Source organism: Oncorhynchus nerka, linkage group LG10 (genome assembly GCF_034236695.1).
Source record: "Oncorhynchus nerka isolate Pitt River linkage group LG10, Oner_Uvic_2.0, whole genome shotgun sequence".
Taxonomy (NCBI): domain Eukaryota; kingdom Metazoa; phylum Chordata; class Actinopteri; order Salmoniformes; family Salmonidae; genus Oncorhynchus; species Oncorhynchus nerka.
Genome location: NC_088405.1, coordinates 63,679,725 through 63,695,251, shown reverse-complemented (window position 1 = coordinate 63,695,251; position 15,527 = coordinate 63,679,725). Strand labels below are relative to the sequence as shown.

Here is a 15,527-nt window from a genome sequence, read left to right as displayed (position 1 = left end):
GCAAACTACCTGCCCTCCAGGACACCTACAGCAGCCGATGTCACAGGAAGGCCAAAAAGATCATCAAGGACAACAACCATCCGAGCCACTGCATGTTCACCCGCTATCATCCAGAAGGCGAGGTCAGGTGCATCAAAGCTGGGACCAAGAGACTGACCAAGAGACTGAAAAACAGCTTCTATCTCAAGGCCATCAGACTGTTAAACACATTGAGTGGCTGCTGCCAACATACAGACTCAAATCTCTTGCCACTTTAATAAATGTAATAAATGGATTTAATAAAAGGTATCACTAGTCACTTTAAATAAAACCACTTTAATAATGTTTACATATCCTACATTACTCATCTCAGTATGTATATACTGTATTCTATACCATCTACTGCATCTTGCCTATGCCGCTCGGCCATCTCTCATCCATATATTTATATGTACATATTCTTAAAATTCCCTTTACACTTGTGTGTATAAGGTAGTTGTTGTGAAATTGCTTGATTACTTGTTAGATATTACTGCACTGTCGGAACATGGTGCACATGTCCTTTGCACCCTCATGCTGCAGTAAGGCGAGGGAAGTAGCTAGATAGTGTAGCCAATTTCAGGCCAGGGTGACATCTAAAGCACAACTATTGTAGTGATTTTCACCGAAAATGTAGGTTACAACTACGGCATTAACATCTAAAAATGTTTGTAAAATCAACAAAAAATGAGCTACTCCGATAAAAACGAAATGATTGTGAACACATTCCCAAGTCCCAATTTCGGCAGACAAGTTTCTAATTCTCTCTGAAGTTTCTAGTCACACCTATAGATAGCTAGCTGGGAAGGGCTCATCATGACAACTGACTTCACTGACCAGTGTTGCCAACTATGTTTCTGCTGAGTTTCGCTGTTGCCGCGACGACGTCACAGCACCAATTTGCCTTGCTGCAGCACGAATATGGTCCCCAACGTAGCGTTATCGCCCCCTCCTCTTCTATTTCCCATCCTGTGTGTGCGCAATGCTGAGACTTATGTTACATATACTGCAACTCTCGTTTGCGGCAGAATTGATAAGGAAAAGTCGCTAAATGCCATCAAAACCCTCGGTGTCAAAACTCCCCAATGGTTGCCTGAAAAGTAGCTGAATTTGTCTCTAGAATCCTTCACAAATACAATTCGCTGGAGAGGTCTGAAAATATAGCAGCTAAATTGACAACACTGGAACTGACTTAATCGAATCCACTCGACTATTGCTGCGCGAGATACGTAATCAATGTATTTGGGAACCAGGCGTGGCATTGCCATGAAAGTGTTGTTCAAAATGTTGGTACATAAAAGAAAGAGTCGTCTTTTGTAACTCGTTGTAGAACTTAGGTCATTTTACGATTCTCTGATGGAAAAGATGCAATGAGGATGAGAGGCCCGTAACGTTAACTTCGGGAAAGCAGTGCTAGTACCGTAGTTCTTGCTGTAAAATTGACTAATAGAAGTATAAAGGGGAGGAATTGCACATGCAGGAACGCCCTGAATTGCGCGCCGCAATCACACCCTTCCTAACAATTCCATGAGGAGCGTTTGAAAAAGAAACACTTTAATTGAACAATTGAACAGTTGCTAATTCTACAGGATTAGCATTGAAAGCGTGACTAGCGGTGGGGAAATCAGGTAATAAAGTGGCTGTAGATCATTTGAAAAACGTTTAAGTTACTAGAATGACAGTAAAACACTCGTGTTTTCTGAGTAGACAGCTGAAATTCCCCACGATTGTGTTAATGTTCCACCTTGATGGCAAACTTTCTGTACAGTAATTTTAGCTCCGGCGATGGTCCAATGAATGTGTTTATAATAATTCTGCATGGAATTATTATGTTAACATTTATTATCTTGAACCTATCTTGCAGATATATTGTCGTGAGCTTTTTGTAGCTTTTTTTGTAGCTTTTTTCTGCCTCAATCACAGTACCAGGGACTGCAAAGGGTGAGGGACAACACCAATAACATGGGTCACCCCTGCCACAACACCACCATCAGACTCTGCCAACCCATGGCCCACCAACACTCAGACCAAACAGGAAATTCTGGAACTGCGCAGATAAAACCAGAGGATTCTGATCTGGAGAGAGAGGTGAGCAGTGATTGATCATCATGGCATATAGACTGACCAGGTGAATCCAGGGTAAAGCTATGATCCATTATTGATGTCACTTGAGAAATCTATGTAAATCAGTGTAGATGAAGGGGAGGAGACAGGTTAAAGAAGGTTTTTTAAGCCTTGAGACATGGATTGTGTATGTGTGCCATTCAAATAACATTTTATTTGTCACATACACATGGTTAGCAGATGTTATTGCAACGTGCTTGTGCTTCTAGTTCCAACCGTGCAGTAATATCTAACATGTAATCTAACAATTCCCCAACAACTAACTTATACACACAAATCTAAAGGGGTGAATGAGAATATGTAGATGTAAGTATATGGATGAGCGATGGCCGAGCTGCATATGTAACCAATGTGAAATGGCTAGCAGAGGGTCCCGCACTAATAGCGTTTCAATCGGTGACGTCACTCGCTCTGAGACCTTGAAGTAGTTGTTCCCCTTGCCCTGCAAGGGCTGCGGCTTTTGGGTAACGATGCTTCGTGGGAGGCAGTTGTTGATGTGTGCAGAGGGTCCCTGGTTCGAGCCCAGGTAGGGGCGAGGAGAGGGACGGAAGCTAAACTGTTACATTGATGCTGTTGACCCGGATCACTGGTTGCTGCGGAAGAGGAGGTCAACTCCTGACACCACACTCCGAGTGCCCTCACCTCCTCCCTGTAGGCTGTCTTGTCGTTGTTGGTAATCAAGCCCACTACTGTTGTGTCATCTGCAAACTTGATGATTGAGTTGGAGGTGTGCATGGTCACGCAGTTGTGGGTGAACAGGGAGTACAGGGGGTTGAGCATGCACCCTTGAGGGTCACCGAAGTGGAGATGTTGTTTCCTACCTTCACCACCTGGAGGGCGGTCCGTCAGAATGTCCAGGACCCAGTTGCACAGGGCAGAGTTGAGACCCAGGGCCTCAGGCTTGATGATGAGCTTGGCGGGTACTATGGTGTTGAATGCTGAGCTGTAGCCAATGAACAGCATTCTTACATAGGTATTCCTTTTGTCCAGATGGGATAGGGCAGTGTGCAGTGTGATGGCGATTGCGTTGTCTGTGGACCATGGTGCTTGCCTACGGAGCTGTGAGGGGAACGGCACCTCAGTACCTCCAGGCTCTGATCAGGCCCTACACCCAAACAAGGGCACTGCGTTCATCCACCTCTGGCCTGCTCGCCTCCCTACCACTGAGGAAGTACAGTTCCCGCTCAGCCCAGTCAAAACTGTTCGCTGCTCTGGCCCCCCAATGGTGGAACAAACTCCCTCACGACGCCAGGACAGCGGAGTCAATCACCACCTTCCGGAGACACCTGAAACCCCACCTCTTTAAGGAATACCTAGGATAGGATAAAGTAATCCCTCTCACCCCCCTTAAAAGATTTAGATGCACTACTGTTCCACTGGATGTCATAAGGTGAATGCACCAATTTGTAAGTCGCTCTGGATAAGAGCGTCTGCTAAATGACTTAAATGACTAAATGACCTGTTGGGCCGGTATGCAAACTGAAGTGGGTCTAGGGTGGCCAATAAGGTGGAGGTGATGTGATCCTTGACTAGTCTCTCAAAGCTCTTCATGATGACAGAAGTGAGTGCTATGGGGTGGTAGTCATTTTGTTCAGTTATCTTTGCCTTGTTGGGTACAGGAACAATGGTAGCCATCTTGAAGCATGTGGGGACAACAAACTAGGATAGGGAGCGATTGAATATGTCTGTAAACGTACCAGCCAGCTGGTCTGCGCATGCTTTGTGGACGCGGCTAGGGATGCCGTCTGGGCCAGCAGCCTTAAGAGGGTTAACAGGTTTAAATGTTTTACTCACGTCAGCCAAAGAGAAGGGGGGGCAGCAGTCCATGTTAGCGGGCCGCGACGGTGTCACTGTATTATCCTCAAAGCAGGCAAAGAAGGTGTTTAGTTTGTCTGGTGGCGTGGCTGGATTTCTTTTTGTAGTCCGTGATTTCCTGTAGACCCTGCCACATACGTCTTGTGTCTGAGCCATTGAATTGCGACTCCACCTTGTCCATGTACTGGCATTTCACTTGTTTGATTGCCTTACGGAGGGAATAACTACACGGTTTATATTCAGACATATTCCCAGACCTCTTTCTATGGTTAAATGTGGTGGATTGTGCTTTCAGTTTTACGCGATTGCCGCCATCCATCCACCGTTTTAATAGTCACAGTGGGTACAACATCTCCAATGCACTTCTTTATAAACGCGCTCACCGAGTCAGCATATTGGTCAATGTTTTGATCATGCGGACTGGAAAATGTTCCGGTCAGCCTCAAAGAACAACAATCTTGAAGCATGGCTTCCGATTGGTCGGACCAGAGTTGAATGGTTCTCGTCACTGGTACATCCTGTTTGAGTTTCTGCCTATAAGACGGGAGGAGATAAATTGGCTTCGTGGTCAGATTTGCAGAATGGAGGGCGGGGGAGGGCTTTGTATGCATCGCAGAAGTTAGAGTAGCAGTGGTCGAGGGGATTGCGCATGCACGTAGCACAATCAATATGCTGGAAGAATTTAGGTAGACTTGTTCTCAAATTTGCTTTGTTAAAATCCCCAGCTACAATAAATGCAGCCTCAGGATGTATGGTTTCCAGTTTGCATATAGTCCAGTGAAGTTCCTTGATGGCCGTCTTGGTGTCTGCTTGAGGGGGAATGTACACAGCTGTGACTATAACTGACGAGAATTCTCTTGGTAGGTAAAATGGCCGTCACATGATTGTAAGGAATTCTAGATCGGGTGAACAGAAGGACTTGAGTTCCTATATGTTGTTATGATTACACCATGAGTCATTAATCATAAAGCATACACCCTCGCCCTTCCTTTTCCCAGAGAGGTGTTTATCTCTGTCGGCGCGATGCATGGAGAAGCCCGGTGGCTGAACTGATTCCATCAACATGTCCCGAGAGAGCCATGTTTCCGTGAAATGGAGAATGTTACAATCTCTGATGTGTCTCTAGAAGGCAAACCTTGATCGTAGTTGTTTTGGATCGCCTACTGGAATTAGCTCAATTGTCCTGGGTGGTTTTCCGAACAGAGGATCCACTTCGGGAAAGTCATATTTCTGGTCGTAATGTTGGTAAGTTGACGTTGCTCTTATATCCAATAGTTCTTCCCGGATGCATGTAATAAGACTTAACATTTCCTGGGGTAACAATGTAAGAAATAATACATAAAAAAAATAAAAAAATACTGCATACCATAATTGCTGGACTATTAAGCGCACCTGAATATAAACCGCACTCACTGAATTATAAAAAAAGATGTATTTTGTACATAAATAAGCCGCACATGTCTATAAGCCGCAGGTGCCTACCGGTACATTGAAACAAATGAACTTTACACAGCCTTTAAACGAAACACGGCTTGTAACAAAAATAAATAGGCTTTAACGAAACACGGCTTGTAACAAAAATTAAAACAGTAGCCTACCAAGAAAGTCATTGGTCACTATCTTCCTCCTCCTGTGCATTGAAACCACTGAAGCCATCTCCTTTGGTGTTGGAGTTGAATAGCCTCAGAATTGCTTCATCCGATGTTGGATCGTTTTCATTGTCGCTCTCGTCACTTTCATCCGGAGGCAAATACCCCGCTGAGCTCATGCTGCCCCTTCAACACGCAGCAGTCCAGCCTTTTGAAACCCGTTGATGATAGGGGATTTTTTGACAATGCTCCACGCTGTCAGGACCCACTGGCAGACTTGACCATAAGTTGCTCTTCGCATGCGGCCCGTTTTAGTGAAGGATTTCTCCCCACTTGTCATCCAAGCCTCCCACTGAACAAGGAGCGCCACCTTAAATGCACGATTTACACTGATGTCGAGTGGCTGCAAATACTTTGGGCCATCTGCTTTTCTTCCCTCTAAAAGCTTTTGTTGTCTTTCTGCACTGAGTCAGTTCCTCACCCTGCTGTTTCCAACGTCTTATCATTGACTCATTAAGGCCAAGCTCCCATGCAGCAGCTCTATTTCCTTTTCCAACAGCCAGATTTATCGCCTTCAACTTGAAAGCTGCATCATATGCATTTCTCCGTGTCTTTGCCATGATGAGGGTGACAAAATTACTACCGTAATCAGAATGATGGGAAGTTTGAGCGCGCTCGATTTACGTCACATTATGTGACGGTGCTCAGTTTTTTGGCGGCATGAATCTTGTGAAAGCGGGAAAAATCCATAAATTAGCCGCGTCATTGTATAAACCGCGAGGTTCAAAGTGTGGGAATAAAGTAGTGGCTTATAGTCCGGAAATTACAGTAGTTTCCTAAGAACTTGAAGCGATCTCTATGATTCAGAGGGTGAATGGGCAAGACAAAAGACCAGACTAAATATTTATGTGCCTTTGAACGGGGTATGGTAGTAGGTGCCAGGTACACTGATTTGTGTCAAGAACTGCAATGCTGCTGGGTTTTTCACACTCAAGTTTCCATGTGTATCAAGAATGGTCCACCACCCAAAGGGCATCCAGCCAACTGTGAAAAGCATTGTTGGCGATGTGGGAGGAGTTATGTATGACTGAGCTCAGGCAAGTCACTGGGGAGCTGGTTAAAAAGAGAGAGGAAAAAGAGAGCCTCGGCACCCGTTATTCACAAGAACTCTAGGTTTTTGTTTATTTTCATCCCAGCTCACCTGTGATAGTAACTGGGGGAAATTTCAGTTGGTTTGCATCTAGCTTGCAGCCACTGTTGAGGTTTTCCCACCAACAGCAACAATGGTTTGATTGCAAAACTGTATATTGACTGTCCAAAAAAATGGTGTAGAAGCCTCGTCAGTTATGCTTGTAGCCCCCAATGACTGCCATTGTGAATCACTGCTTCACCCCATTTATTTATACATTTTATTTTTTACCCCTTTTTTTCTCCCCAATTTCGTGGTATCCAATTGGTAGTAGTTAGTCTTGTCTCATCGCTGCAACTCCCGTGCGGACTCAGGAGAGGCAAAGGTCGAGAGCCATGCGTCCTCCGAAACACAACCCAACCTAGCCGCACTGCTTCTTGACACAACGCACATCCAACCCGAAAGCCAGCCGCACCAATGTGTCGGAGGAAACACCGTACACCTGGCGACCTGGTCAGCGTGCACTGCGTCCGGCCGCCACACAAGTCGCTAGTGTGCAATGAGACAAGGATATCCCTGCCGGCCAAACCCTCCCTAACCCGGACGACACTGGGCCAATTGTGCGTCGACCTCCCGGTCGCGGCCGGCTGCGACAGAGCCTGGGCTCAAACCCAGAATCTAAGGTGGCACAGCTAGCACTGTGATGCAGTGCCTTAGACCACTGTGCCACCCAGGAGGCTCACCCCATTTATTGTTTAAATATCAATTCCCTGCTCCCAGGTTTCCATTCAAACCTCTTTATGTACTCCATTGACTTTGTATTACACGATGCTTGCTGTCTGTTGTATGCAGCTGGAGAGGGAGTCTGGGGAGGTAGAGAGGCTGAGGAGTGAAGTGCAGACAGGAGGCCCAGAGGCTGACCAGGGAAGCTGAGACAGATAGGCTGCAGGCTTGGGAGGAAGTCATGCAGGAAATGCAGAAACTAAAGAAGCAACTGGATGAATCCAACAGGAAACATGAAACGCAGGTAACAAGACTTCTTCAGATTGTTCGAATTTCTTTCTGAACAATTGAGCAAACATGCTGCATATCAATTGAACATTCCAATAAGAACATTTTAAAGAAAGTATTCAGACCCTTTGTCCTTTTCCACATTTTTTCTACTTTTAGCCCATATAATTTGTAGTAATGCTGGAGTCAATCAAATATCACATGAATACACATTTGACACATGGCAAAATGTATGTCGAATTGGAAGATAATTAGTTTTAAAGCTGCAAAATGTTCTCTCTGCCAACAAGAGGGGGGTTGTGAACAGTTGTTGATCAGTGCTTGTGCCCATAGAAATAGATGTGGCACACACAGGGGGTGTGGGATGTTCCCCAATGCTGGAAGGGGGGCTTGAGTGAAAACGTTTGGTAACCCCTGCTCTAAGGATACACACAAGGAAAAGGACAGTTGGTGCTTTAACTGAGCAGAGAAATTGGTTGTTCCTCCAGCAGAGAAAGTGTTGCCTGTAGAACAAGGTTTATCTTGGCTGATTTAATATGAATGTATGGTATGAGCATATTTGCATATTACTATATAATAAGTAGTCTCCAGTATTCTAATCTGAATTCCTCTATAGACGCTGAATAAGGAGAATGAGGCTCTGCAGGTGACAACAGAGTTTGACGGTCAGACTCAACTCTGAATGACATATTGGCCCTACAAGAGGAGAAGAGGGTTGAGAAGGTGCCATAGCAGATGTAAAATCCCCTTTATTTTTGTCAGATATTTTATTAATATCCATTCCCACATGTGTATGACTATCTAAGAGCTCTGAGGCTTACGCAAAGGCTTAGTCATGTCCACAGACTAGGTCAGACCCTCTCTTGAAGGCTGGGCCTAAAGGCACTCTGGTTCTGCGCCGCTGGAGAGAGACGGTCTTCATGTTGTTGGTCGAGCTTCGCTCAAAGGACATTGAACTGAGGGGAGAAAAGGACAATTGTACAGTATGTTCCTTTAAGAGGTTTATATATTTTTCAAACAGACAAATGACCACCCACTATAAAATAATGTTTAGTCTATTCATCGGCGAATATTTTTGAAACATCCATGAGTCTATTGTGTGTCCTTTTGTTTCAGGTCTCTGGAGCAGGAGGTGAAGGAGAAGTACCAGTCTAGTGTGTTCCAGCACAGCCTGCAGGACAGAACAGCTGCGCTGGACCTGGAGAGGGTGGCTTGGGAGGTGAGGAGGAACAGGGTACAGCCTCTGGGATTGTCTCAATGCATCCCTTCATAGGATGTCTTTCCTCCATTTTGTTGAAACAGGATGCATCTGCCATTGCCACAGGGAGGTGCCAATTACCTATGCCATGTTAGCACAGCAGAGGGTGCTGCTTCTCATTAAAACATTTGTTACGCACCACCAATCAGTATTAAACACCCACACCAGTAGAAATCCACATGTTCAAGCTGAAAGACGATTGTTAGAGCTTACCCATGATGTTGCACAACAATAAATAAAGCTGCATAGGCTATTACATTTTTTGTCTGACATGGTAGGAAAAGAGGGATGGACAGAACAAGGTAAAATGAAAATGAAACACATTTCTCTCCTGAGGGGGAACTTCATTTTCTACACAGAGCCAATCAAATGCTAGGGTTGAATGCCATTTAAATGCAAAAGAGTCAACTAGATGAGATTTGGAAGGATGACCCTGTGAGACTAATTGCAAGTTTACCATGTTAAGAAATATTCTGCTATTGTTTTATCAAACTGACGACTGTCCCCAGGCGTGAGAGGGGTCTGGTGAGTGAGTATAAGGGTGCTCGGACCACAGCCCTGCAGATTTCTGTGGCCTTGGAGGAGTAGCAGCAGCAGAGACCCTCAGGGAAGAACAACACTCTGAAAGCCAAAGACAAGCTACAGACCGGAGGTAACTTCCACCTACACACCATATTGTCACATTGCCTCTTCATATGAATACTCTCTTCTATTATGTTATACAAGTAGTGTGCCTTCACAAAGTATTCATACCCCTGAACTTATTCCACATTTTGTTGTGTTAGAGCCTGAATTCAAAATAGATTAAATATGTTTTTATCACCCATCTACATTCAATGACAAAGTTCAAATGTTTTTAGAATCTAATGTATTACAAATAATATACATAAATATCTCATTTACATAAGTATTCACACCCCTGAGTCAATACATGTTAGAATCACATTTGGCAGCGATTAAAGCTGTGTCTTTCTGGGTAAGTCTCTACGCGCTTTGCACACCTGGATAATTATTTTTACAATTCTTCAAGCTCTGTCAAGTTGCAGGATGCATGTTTTGGAATAATTTTATTCTGTACAGACTTCTTTCTTTTCACTCTGTCATTTCAGGTTAGTATTTTGGAGTAAATACAATGTTGATGATCCATCCTCAGGAGAAAACTATCACAGCCATTAAACTCTAACTGTTTTAAAGTCACCATTGGCATCATGGTGAAATCCCTGATCTAGAATGCCTAGATCTTTGTAGTGACTGGTTGTATTGATACTCCATCCAAATTGTAATTAATAACTTCACCATGCTCAAAGGGATATTTAATATCTGTTGTTTTTATGTATCTACCAATTTCTTTGCGAGGTATTGGAAAACCTCCCTGGTCTTTGTGGTTGAATCTGTTTGATATTCACCGCTCAACTGAGGGAACTTACAGATAATTGTATGTGCGGGGTACAGAGATGAGGTAGTCTATCAAAAATCATGTTAAAGACTGTTGCACACAGAGTCCGTGCAACTTATGTGACTTGTTAAGCACATTTTTACTCCTGAACTTTTGTAGGCTTGTCATAACAGGGATTGAATACTTATTAACACAAGACATTTCAACTTTATATTTTTTATTAATTTGTAAAAACATATCCACTTTGACATTATGGGGTATTGTTGTGTCACTGGCCAACACACATCTCAATCCATTTTAAATTCAGGCTTTAACACAACAAAATGTGGAAAAGTCAAGAGGTGTGAATACTTTCTGAAGGCACTGATAAGTATTCAACCCCTGTTGTGACAAGCCTAAAAACGTTCAGGAGTAAAAATGTGCTTAACAAGTCACACATTTATAAAACAGATGAAACTGTAATTTGACTACAGATAACATCTCTATAGACACATAGTAATAACCATTGAACTGTTCTGTGTGTTCCCTTTTAGACTCCGTGGTCCTCAGCTCAGAGGACGATGTAGAGGAGGACGGGGTGGGGCAGTCCAGAGCCAAAAGAGAACTCCCAAAAGTGACCTTCTGCAAAAAGTACTGGGAACTTTTTTGCTTTCACTGCAAGTTTTGAACAATCCATTTCTCTTTTGAAATTGAACTTTTCAAGTTTCAAATCTTTGTTTATGACATTCCATTACATACTTATGTAACTCAGACTCTTTATAAAATAACACTGTTGACACAACAGCAATGTTCCCACTTTGAAGGTACATGACTTGAGGTCTTGATTGGCCAAGATGAAATGCATTGGATTGATTTGTTTGCTTTTGTAGGATTTCATGAATGTTCTTACTGTTAATTAGCGCTGAATAGTAAAGTAATGTCCTCTAGCTTATACCAGTGAGAGATACCATTCCTCACCTTTGGCTGGCAGGCTCCGGCCAGGGGAGAAGCTGACGGACTGATGAGTTCATATAAGGTAGGCGGGCATGTGGCCTATGCTCTCAGTCTAATCGATAAGTCAATGTGTTTTCTCCCAGGGCCTCACAGCAAGGAGGAGCATGACAGGAAAATCAAATGAATGGATAGCCTCGCTCAAAACCGCGTGCTGCCTTCCACTGAAGAAGACTAAATAACAGGCTGAGTTATGACCCTAAGTGCTCTGAACTGTAGTACTGGAGAAAGGAGATTGACCTCTGCTGATGGTTTTGTAGTCTTGCTATTGGTTGTGTTTATAAAGACATGAATCAGCATCTTCTTGGACAAAGCTGTGTATTGTTTTGTGTGACGACATAATGTAATATTTTTTACTTTAATTGTGTCTTTTGAAGTGCTGTTTTGAAAGCACTTAGAACTTAAGAAGCATTTCATGAAAATGAAGTGTGTGTGTGTGCTCTATTAGGAATGGAGAGGTCATGACAATAAAGAACTCATTCAAGAGAATCAGGAGCAGATTGTGAAATGTTCAGATGGCTCTTAAAGTGACCTCAAAATCCACAGCCAATCAGCAGCTGCCATCGGCTGGTCATTACTGTAAATGGAAGTCCGGTCTAACTGGTAGAGATGTTCAATTTAGTGTTATGAAAGTAGCTATGTCCCTTTCTAAGTTCAATTCTATATCCATTATGAAGCTGCAGTAGCTGGCTAAAGTAATGACCAACCAGAAAAACAACCTGAAATGCAGAAGATAAAAATACACAGGTTTATGTAGGCATTTGTGATTATGAATAGAAATTGAATTAATTTATTTTGTTTAACCCTAGTTCCTGCTTGTGTCCCTAGCCATCATCTTTTCTTGTTTTCCTTTTACAGAACACCATTACAGTGTCATGACATTTATTCAGCACTAATTGGGGCTGAGGCTCGATCAAGCATATCTGTCTGAGGCACAATACAAACTCTGTTGTTGAAGTGCTAACCAAGCTATCTACACCTACTTACTGATGGTAAAAACTGATGTGCTAGATGCATGGTTATTTTGGCTAGATGCAAGGTTATTTTGGCCAGCGTAAAGGCAGTGTGAGTTTGTGTGTGCAGGAAATGCAGGGTGATTAATTTTTTCCCCCAGAAGGCTGTTAAGCAGCAACAAGACTGATTTAATGTATTTTCTGCCCAACAGTGTCCTCATCAGACTCCAGCAGCTCTAAAGCATTGTTTGGTTTGGTGCAGAGAGGAGCCCTGACATAACGTGTATCCTATGCAGTTAGGGGTTCCATTTTTCATTCCAGTGTCCTCCCTCTCTCAGGTTATTGTTATCACAGTGTATGTTTAACTATGGCTCACTGACACTGTAATTACTTTAATTTATGTATTGGTGTTGTCATGTATATGTACACAGATTGACATGAATAGTTTTCTCTGCATGTTAGTACTATAATGAGGAACGTTTCTGTTATCAATGTAGGACTGTCTATTCGGATTAGGCCTATATCTCTAGAGGACTACCAATCCATCTAATTGAGTGGACAACTTTAGATGATGGCAAATACTATGTACGTACTGATCTATAGTATAATAACAAATGTAATCCCACTGGTGGCTTGCCTCTGAAGCTAAGCAGAGTTGGTCCTGGACGGTCCCTGGATGGGAGACCAGTGGTGTTAGAGGTCCAGTAGGAGTCACTTTTTCCCCTGGTATTTTTTCTTTATCCCAATGCCCCAGGGCAGTGATTGGGAACATTGCCCTGTATAGGGTGTCGTCTTTCAGATGGGATGTTAAACGGGTGTGCTGACACTCCGTGTTCACTAAAGATCCCATGGCACTTATTGTTAGAGTAGAGGTGTTAACTCTGGTGTCCTGGCTAAATTCCTGATCTGGCCCTCAAACCATCATGGCCACCTAATCAAATTATTTGTCACGTGCCAAATACAGGTGTAGACCTTTACAGTGAAATGCTTACTTACCAGCCTTAACCAACAATGCAGTTTAAAAGAATAAGAAATAAAAGTAGCAAATAATTAAAGCAGAAGTAAAATAACAATAGCGAGGCTATATACAGGGGGTACAGGTACAGAGTCATGCTGGGGCATCGGTTAGTCGAGGTAATATGTACATGTAGGTAGAGAAGAGTAGCAGCAGTGTAAAGGTGCAAAGCAAAAGTTTGGGTAGCCATTTTATTAGATGTTCAGGAGTCTTATGGCTTGTCCCCAGCTTCCAATTGGCTCATTCATCCCCCCTCCGCTCCCCCGTAACTATTCCCCATGTTGTTGCTGTAAATGAGAATGAGTTCTCAGTCAACTTACTGGTAAAATAAGGGTTAAATAACAGTTCAAAAGAAACACAAGTACTCTGGATTCAACTCTTCGATTTCATTCCCATTTCCACCTGCAGCAACATTTTCAAACGGCAGAGGGCATTGCTGTCCAGTAACGATGGCTGACATGGCAGATGATGTCATGTGAGTCTTTCAGTGGGCTTTATTTGTTATTACACTAAGACACTGACACATGCACAGTAACAAACAAAGTAACAGAACCGCTATTACTATTGGCTGTGGGGAGTGTGCTGTTTTTTTGCACTGAAAACAACTGATTCAGTGAGTACTTACAAATAAATATTCTATGTCAGCTTCTACTACATCTTGTACCATGTTCATACTGCACTTTTCCCTGAGGATGTGACAATTCCCATAGCAGTCCATTCCTTTATTGGGCTTAATAAAAATGCCTTCTTGTGAAACAGAAATAACATGTAGCACTTGGGCAGAGAGAGGAAACTCGCCCACCAGCACTTAAAGCCTTCTATCTCTGTTTCTCCACACATAGCCAAGTGTGCAATCTTCATGTCAGCACAGTGATAACAATGATCTGATGAAAAACCTGCAGAAGGCAACAAATGATCCCTCTATTCATAACCAAACATGCATAACCTACCTGAAACATTTCAGTAAGTTTCAGTTGCTTCAGCAGCTTGGCAAGAGTATTGTGGCACAGTAGCAAGGCAACATAGTGGTAGCTAATTTAGGAATAATTGTATAGGTTATTGCAAGCCAAACAAGACATGAAATAATTGAGGCGATTAAAAAGCTGTCAATAAGCTCACAGACCTTTTTATTAGCAATTCAGAATGAATCATATGTAAAATACGAGATTCAGACGAGCAGGAAGGTGCTGACCTCCTTGGCTCAGTCACCTACCATCCTTACCTAACGATGCTGGGCAGCCTCCCTGTAAGCAGCTGCTGATCTGTTGGAGAGGAGGGGCAGACAAGGGCCAGGGGGGGAAAGTGTATGCTATGGCACTCAGTGCTGTTTTGTAGTTAGGAAGATGATCAAATCTAGTGGAAAAGGAAAACATCTTAAACTTAAAACTGTCTGTTGTCTTTGGACCATATGGCACATAAACACTATGTACAAAGTATGGACACCCTTTCAAATTTGTGGATTTGACTATTTTAGCCACACCTGCTGTTGACAGCTGTATAACATCGGGCACAAAGCCATTCAATCTCCATAGGCAAACATTGGCTGTAAAATGGTCTTCCTTAAGAGCTCAGTGACTTTAAACATGGCACCGTCACATAGGATGCCACCTTTCCAACAAGTCAGTTCCTCAAATGTCTGCCTTGCTAGAGCTGCTCCAGTCAACTGTCAGTGGTGTTATTGTGAAGTGGAAATTTCTAGGAGCAAAAACTGCTCACAATCTCACAGAACGGGACCGCCGAGTGCTGAAGCGTGTAGCGCTTTAAAATGGTATGTTCTTGGTTGCAACACTCACTACCGAGTTCCAAACTGCCGCTAGAAGCGACATCAGCACAATAACTGTTCGTCGGGAGATTCATGAAATGGGTTTTGCTGGCCAAGCAGCCGCACACAGGCCTAAGTTCACCATGTGCAATGCCAAGCGTCTGGAGTGGTGTAAATCTCGCCGCCATTGGATTCTGGAGCAATGGAAACGCATTCTCTGGTGTGATGAATCACGCTTCACCATCTGGCAGTTCGACAGACGAATTTGGGTTTGGCGGATGCCAGGGGAACACTACCTGCCAGAATGCGTAGTACCAACTGTAAAGTTTGGTGGAGGAGGAATAATAGTCAGGCTGTTTTTCATGGTTCGGGCCCCTGAGTTCCAGTAAAGGGAAATCTTAATGATACAGCATACAATGACATTCTAGACGATTATGTATTTCCAACTTTCCTGTTTCAGCATGTCA

At 43.3% G+C, this 15,527-nt stretch overlaps 1 long non-coding RNA gene across 1 annotated transcript; it reads left to right on the top strand.

Moving 5' to 3' along the window:
* Nucleotides 1-1,045: 1,045 nt before the first annotated feature.
* Nucleotides 1,046-13,862, top strand: LOC115136458 (uncharacterized). Its single transcript, XR_003864626.2, has 6 exons — nucleotides 1,046-1,646; nucleotides 1,942-2,106; nucleotides 8,803-8,905; nucleotides 9,454-9,596; nucleotides 10,874-10,970; nucleotides 11,417-13,862. It is a non-coding gene; the product is annotated as an uncharacterized LOC115136458 (long non-coding RNA).
* The last annotated feature ends 1,665 nt before the right edge of the window (nucleotides 13,863-15,527 follow it).